This window comes from Myotis davidii, unplaced genomic scaffold (assembly GCF_000327345.1).
Source record: "Myotis davidii unplaced genomic scaffold, ASM32734v1 scaffold200, whole genome shotgun sequence".
Taxonomy (NCBI): Eukaryota; Metazoa; Chordata; class Mammalia; order Chiroptera; family Vespertilionidae; genus Myotis; species Myotis davidii.
Window position 1 is genome coordinate 5,597,571 of NW_006293700.1, and position 7,500 is coordinate 5,605,070.

Below are 7,500 nucleotides of genomic sequence, written 5' to 3' on the forward strand. Positions count from 1 at the left end.
GTGTACATTTGAAGGTTTTCATTTCAGTGAGTGAAGCCATTAAATAATTTAAAATATATATATTTTATTGGCTAAAATTAATAACCAGGAAGTAAGTCTACCTAAACTTATGTAGAAAAATAAAGACTAGCTAGGTTAAAAAAAAAAAAAAGACTAGCTAGGTCATAGCTAGTCTTAGAAATATATTCATTTATATCATTTCAATACTGTTTCCAAATGGCATTTCAGCACAAACATGTGGCATATTGTTGGTGAACGTACTAAGAAAGTGAAGCATTCACTAATCCTTTATTGGTATCTTAATTTATATTCTTTCCAAGGGAGGCTTTCTTATTTGTTTTTTTGTTTTGTTTTGTTTTGTTTTGTTTTCTCTTCTCCCACTTAAGTGCCTGGAAGTTCAAAAGTTAAGGGCCTCTAGCCACAGGAATTCACCCACAATACACCTAACAGTCAATAAAGCTTATATTTAGTTTAACTACTAACAGTATAACTTCTGGGACAATTTTTAATTTGATTATAAAGATTTTGGACAATAAGATTTTGATTTTTGTAGCAGCCATTGTTGCTTATTATTTAAATTAATGTGCAACCTTAGAGGTATATTAATATTCCCCCATGCCCTCCTGCTCCTCGCTCCACCCCAGCCATATAATTAAGTCAAACAAAATTATAAAGCTTTCTGAGGCAACCCCAGAAGATTAATCCAATTCGGTGCTCATCAAGAGTAATGAAATTTGTGCAGGTTCAGAACATTTTATGAATGAGTAAAGGTATGTGGTTCTATTAGGTTAAAACAGTTGAATACAGTAAGCTAGGAAAAGCCTCTTCACCCAGATAGCCCTCCCCCCTCCCGCAGGCCTCTACCACCCTATTGTCTGTGACCATGGGTTATGCATATATGCATACACATTCTTTGGTTCGTCTTCTCCCCCCTCTCCCCACATCCCTTCCTTCTGAGGTTCGACAGTCTGTTCCATGCTGCCATGTCTCTGGATTTATTTTGTTCAACAGTTTGTTTTGCTCATTAGATTCAACATATGAGTGAGATGATGTGGTACTTGTCAACAAGTATCTCTGACTGGTTTATTTCACTTAGCATAATACTCGCCAGGTCCCTCGATGCTGTCTCAAAGGGTAAGAGATCCTTCTTTTTTACTGCTGCATAGAGACCAGTGATTTTAAGCATTACTTTTCCTATGTCTCTTGGCCATCTGTATGTCCACTTTGGAGAAGAGTCTATTTAAGTCCTTTCCCCATTTTTTAATTGGCTTTTCCTTTTGTTAAGTTGTGTGAGTTCCTAGTTTGGATATTAACCCTTTATCAGATGCATCATTGCCAAATAGTTCTCCTGCACAGTGGGCTTCCTTTTCATTGTGTTGATGGTTTCTTTTGCTGTGCAGAAGCCTTTTACTTTGATGTGATCCCATTTGTTTTTTCCTTAGTTTCCTTTGCCCAAGGACAGTGGTTCTCAACCTTCCTAATGCCACGACCCTTTAATACAGTTCCTCATGTTGTGGTGACCCCCAATTTCATTGTTACAAATTGAACATAATTAAAGCATAGTGATTAATCACAAAAACAGTAATTATATGTTTTCCGATGGTCTTAGGCGACCTCTGTGAAAGAGTCATTCGACCCCCAGAGGGGTCGCGACCCACAGGTTGAGAACCGCTGCCCTAGGAGATATATCTGCAAAGATATTGCTACAAGAGATGCCTGAGATTTTGCTGCCTATGGTTTCTCCTAGGATCAAGTTTCACTTTTTACATTTAAGTCATCCATTTTGGGTTTATTTTTGTTTATGGTGTAAGTTGGTGGTCTAGCTTCATTTTTTGCATGTTATCTGTCCAATTTATTGAAGAGACTGTATTAGCCCCATTGTATGCTCTTGCCTCCTTTGTCAAATATTAATTGAGCATAGTGGTTTGGGTTGATTTCTGGGGTCTCTGTTTGTTTCCATTGATCTGTATGTCTGCACTTGTGCCAGTACCAAGCTGTTTTGATTATAATGGTTTTGTAGTATAATTTGATATCTGGTATTGTGATCCCTCCAATTTTTTCTTCTTTTTCAAGATTGCTGTGGCTTTTCGGGGGACTCGGGGGGGGGGGGTTGATTCCATATAAAGTTTTGGAGTATTTGTTCTAGATCTGTGAAATATGTCATTGGTATTTTAATAGGGGTTGCATTGAGTCAATAGATTGCTGTGGGGTAGTATGGACGTTTAATGATGTTAATTCTACCAATCCAGGAACACTTATATCTTCCTGTATCTCTTTTTTCAACGTCCTGTTGTTTTCCAAGTAAAAGTCTTTGACCTCCTTGGTTAAGTTTATTCCTAGGTAGGTATCTTAATTTTTTGTTTGCTATGGTAAATGAGATTGTTTCATTTCTCTTTCTCAGAATTTATTATTAGTGTATAAAAATGCCATCGGTTTCTGGGTGTTAATTTTGTATCCTTCTACATTGCTGAATTCCTTTATTAAAAAATCTAGTAGTTTTTTTGGTGGAGTTAGGAGTTTCTATGTACAATATCATGTCATCTGCGAATAATGAGTGTTACCTCCTCCTTTCCAATTTGGATGCCTTTTATGTTTTCTTCTTGCCTGATCGCTGTGGCTAGGACCTTCAGTACTGTGTTGAACAGGAGTGGTGAAAGTGAACATCCCTGTCTTTTTCCTGTTCTTAGGGGACATGATTTTAGTTTTCGTCCACTGAGTATGATGTTGGCTGTAGGTTTGTCATATATGGCCTTTATTTGTTGAGGCATGATCCCTCCATTCCACTTTGCTGAGAGTTTTTATCAAAAATGGGTATTGGATTTTTTGAATGCTTTTTCTGTGTCTATTAACATGATGTTATTTTTGTCTTTCAATTCGTTTATGTGATGTATCACATTTACTGATTTGCGAATATGGTACCAGCTTTTGCATCCCTGGGATAAATCCCACTTGGCCATGGTGTATGATCTCTTAAATATATTTCTGTATCTGATTTGCTAATATTTTGTTGAGGATTTTAGTATCTGTGTTCATCAGGGATATTGGCCTGTAATTCTCTTTGTGGTATCTACCTGGTTTGGAAATTAGGATAATGCTGGCCTCATAAAAAGAACTTGGAAGTGTTCCTTCCTCTTGGATTCTTTTGGAATAGTTTCAGGTGGATAGGTGTTAGTTCTTCTTTGGTAAAATTCCCCCCGTGAAGCCATCCTCACCTTTTCTTATAAAAACAAAACATGCCATGTGATCTTAGAAGGTATTCCTGTTTGAACTTTTACCTTGGGAAACGTGAAAGAGTGACATCACATGGCCTGTGAGCTGCGGCCAGCTCACCTGGCTCCCTGTCCTGAGCGACCTGTTGGCATTCGGGAAGCAGGCAGGGTCTGTACATAGAGAACACTGCCCCTTCCTTAAACTGTCACCATGTGCTTCCCGCCCATTAGACTGTGGGCTTCATTATCTAGATATTCTTGGGGTCTGAAATATCAGCTACAATTACGTGTTTTGTTTGTACATTTAATTGTCAGAATTGTTTATAAGAATAATGCAATGGCTATTTTTGCATGACTATCAGTGTCTGTTCCTACTTTATATGTCACTGTGATTATTGACACATAAAAAAAGGTTTTATGTGGAAAAATGCTTGTGATCAGTTATATAAAAGAGTTTCCCCACATAAAGTATAATGTGAAAAACTAAACAGTAATATAAAATTTAAAGTAAGTAGAGGAACATTTGGTACTTTACAGGCACTAAGAACACTCCAAGTGTCTGTGGTCATTGATGCCTGTGTAGTCACCCCTCTAAACAGTGGTCAAAGCATCTTGCTTTCCTCTCCACGGGATCAGAAGGCCTTTGGTTAGACAGTCGGTCCTTGGCTGACAGTCCTACATGAGAGAAAGTGGTAAGGGTAGAGGGAGGAGATGTTTATGACATACTTAAATACCCTGACCTCTCTCCTCATTCAGCTCAGCATAAATACAGTGTGTCTCCTCCCATGACACGTGGGCCCTGTTCACAATTCCCCAAGTTGTGGGAGGCTGTGCAGGCAGGTCCTCTGCAGTGAGCAGTATCCTTATGCATCTAACACCAAGGACCTTGGTGCTAGGTGTACCTATTGCTTCATTAAATCCTGGACCAAAACAGATGGGAGAGTGTTATAAAAAAGGGGGGGGGGGTGAGCATACCACTGCAATTTGTAATTTCTCATAAATTCGTTTTTTAATTTTTATTTTGACAGATTTTAAACATAGCACAGCAGATTACCAGCAGGACCTCATCTGAGAGCCTGAGTTCCCATCCTTCCCAGTTCACTTATGTTTAGGTTAGCTGACCTGTGGTGGGTAAAGCTGAGTATTTTAGGCATCTCGCAAGGGGAGCTGTGCTTCTCCATCTTTCTACTGTATTTTCTCATCACTCAAATACCTCCTTTGCCTTATGGGAGAAATAGACATACCAGCGAAGTGAAGTCAAAAGGAGAAAATTACTTCATAAGTAGAATATTTCTGTATTTCTCAGAATAATTTATCTACATGACTGACCTTTGAGAATATGCCCTGTTCATCTTGGGCCCATTTAATGGGATTTTAGTTATGGAAAAATCTCCATTTTAAAAATACTCTATTCCTTTGGAGGTAAGTTGGAAGGTTCTGACCCTAAGGAAATCACTAGAAAGGGACTGCATTAAGTATGAGCTGTTCCGTAAGGCAGTAAGTCTGATGCCAAAGGCTACACTGTGAAGGTGTACATTCGTTGCCAGGGACATGTTCAGTTTTAGTATTTCCAACCTCTAAGTGTCCTGGTTTAAACATATTTTTTATTCTTTTTGGGGCAGAAGTGCTGTTTACCAGCTTTTATGCTCACAAAACTTCCTTGCCTCACTTCCAAGAAATTTTCACATTATTTAGTCTTTCAAGATCACGAAGGCGGCCCTTTCGAGAGTAATGCACATCACGTGTGCCTTCGCTTTTAAAGAAAAGGAATTATTTTCTGCTTAAAAAATTTTCCACATTTGTCTTTTTCTATCACGATCATGTGCAAAAAGGGAGAGTAGTGAAAAATATCACAAGCCTGCACGCCTGGAAAAAATTAGAAAAGTTTTAAATTGACATTTTATCCTTGAGTATGTTAGCTTCCTTTGGGGGGGGGGGACTCAAGATGAATAGAGACTTGATTTTCTATTTTTAACATATTTACTTTATCGTTTAAGCAGTGTCTGATTTTTATATGTTCCATTAGTGTTTGGAAATACTGCCCAACCCAATTTCCTTAAATGGAACTGCAGAACATGGCTCGTGCATTTTTCTCATACTTCACTGTAATTTACTAGCACAGATGTGGTAAATCTAGATAAGAGTAAGTCTTTAGTAATTTTATCACAATTGTCTGTGGCCCCGTGTATATAATTAGTTTTCTTTTCACCTCCAAAATAAATTTTCTCTCTAGGAGACCTAGATCAAAGAATCACGGGGAGAAGGAACCACATCTAAGTTCATTGTGAGACAGGCATTTTCTTCCAAAAACATTACTTTGGGGGAAAACCAAACAAAATTATGGTAGCTTGATTATCTGTAGGTAAACTGGAATCTCTTAGTAGGAGTTAGGGAACGGGAACAAATGCATCTGATTCCACACTGTGACCACCGTTTCCGTGTTTCTGGTTCTCCTATATCAGTTGGCTACTGACCTTTTGACTGCAACTGCTTACAGGCTCATGGCTTTTGCTAGTAGGCCCGATGTACATGGTTCAGTATCCTGAATCTGCATCTCTTTCCTAAAATTTTTACTTAATAGCTGATTATTTAACTCTGCTTAGTCCTGGAGCTGTGGAATTCCTAGAAATCCCTAATAGTTTTGGCTACAGTCGTTGGGATTTTAGAAGACTATGGCATGATCTTTATTTCATTGCATGACCTCTTGATAGGAAGCTGTAGACCCTATCTCACCATTGCTATTTTTTTACGTCTCTTGGTTCCTTAAAATTTTTCTTAAATTCTCATGACACAAAGATGAGTGAGCCAACAATTTCCTTAGATTTATGGGGGAAACACCAGGTGGAAAGGGGTTCAATTACTCAATTGAAGTCTCACTGTACTAGACTCAGGAGTAAGGTGGGCTTTATGGGGAAGCAAAGAAGCTGGCTACCAACAGAGTGTCATTCTAACACGCCAGGAAGGCTCTGTTGTCCTCAGTGAAGCTTCTTCCACCGGCAGTCACTCTGCCTGAAAGTCTGTAATTAGGCAATTTCTCTGACTAAATGCATTATCCTCTGTGAAATGTAAAATAGCACAGAATATCATAGTGGGAAGAAACCTCCATCTAGTACTGGTATATATGAAGCCTTTTCAGAAATGGATGTATTCATATTCTGGTTTTTTTCTTGAAAATACCATTTTATGCGGAGGCCAGCAGAAGATGCCAGGCATAGTGGTGGAGGAGTAAAAGCAAAGGGTTGAGGGTTTGGGGCCCCCAGGCAATTCCATTATGTCACAATTTTGTCTAAGTCCCCGGAATCAAGAAGTTTATCATACTAAATTGGGTTAAAGACCAGGAAATTTACTCATTCATTCTTACTATACCCTGCAAAACTTAAGTCATTTTAAATTTATTTCAATGGTGCAGGCCATTTTCATGGCCATAAGTCATGGATACTGTTATTAGTTTCCCCCCAAAACACAATGTTACTTTCAAGGATTTGTTTTCTTTTTTCTCTAGCTCTAATAATACACTTTCTTCAAACAAGATTTTTAGCATCTATCCTCACCACTGGAAAAACTATAGGACTTATTTCAGAGCAGGTCAGGGATGAGTTGGGTTCGGCAGGTTACAAAGCAGGGCAGCTGGTAGAAAGCTACCAGGAGTCTGGTAACATGAGGGTGATCTTTGAGGACTCAGAGCACCTTGGATTGTAAGCTAAGCCTAAGAAAAGCTTTCTGAGCTGTGTAAAGACCAATGAAGACACTCAAGTTTTTTTTTTAGCTACAGAAATAGAAACATGCAGTTTTTGTGTCACTTCAAAACAATTTTTTTAAACACCCAAATGCTTCATTTAGCATGGCGGTAAGATGTTGACCAATAGTCAAAAGGTGATTGTTTTAAATCTCTGATCATTCTCTCTACAGCTATGCAGCAATAATTTAAACTCCACTCACCTCTGTCTGATTCATTCTCCCCTCAGGCCTCCAGCCCAGCCCTTGTTCTGATCATTCAGTGGTGAGCCTTCCCTTGATCAATAATGAACCAGCACCCATCCTGGAGGGAGAGCGTACTGGATCCTCCATCCCAGGGTTTTAAGGGCAGAGATGATAGGGGAGGTCCTAGGGGAAGATCTCAATCGCCTATTCAGTAGCTTTCCAAGTGCGTCCATTCAGAGTTGTGCTCTCCACTGACTGACTGGCCGGCACCAGGGCAGGGGGTCATTATTCAATGCCGCTCGTCCTGTTGCTTATCTGGGCCTGGAGCTGAAATACAACTGAGGCCTAGATGTTATCTCCAGGGAGGAAA

General features: G+C 39.2%; 1 protein-coding gene across 1 annotated transcript in view; it reads left to right on the forward strand.

The window, feature by feature from the left end:
* The window catches only part of ZFHX4 (zinc finger homeobox 4), a 196,756-nt gene that overhangs the window by 184,096 nt on the left and 5,160 nt on the right, over nt 1-7,500 (forward strand). The gene's annotated exons all lie outside the window — the stretch shown is intronic.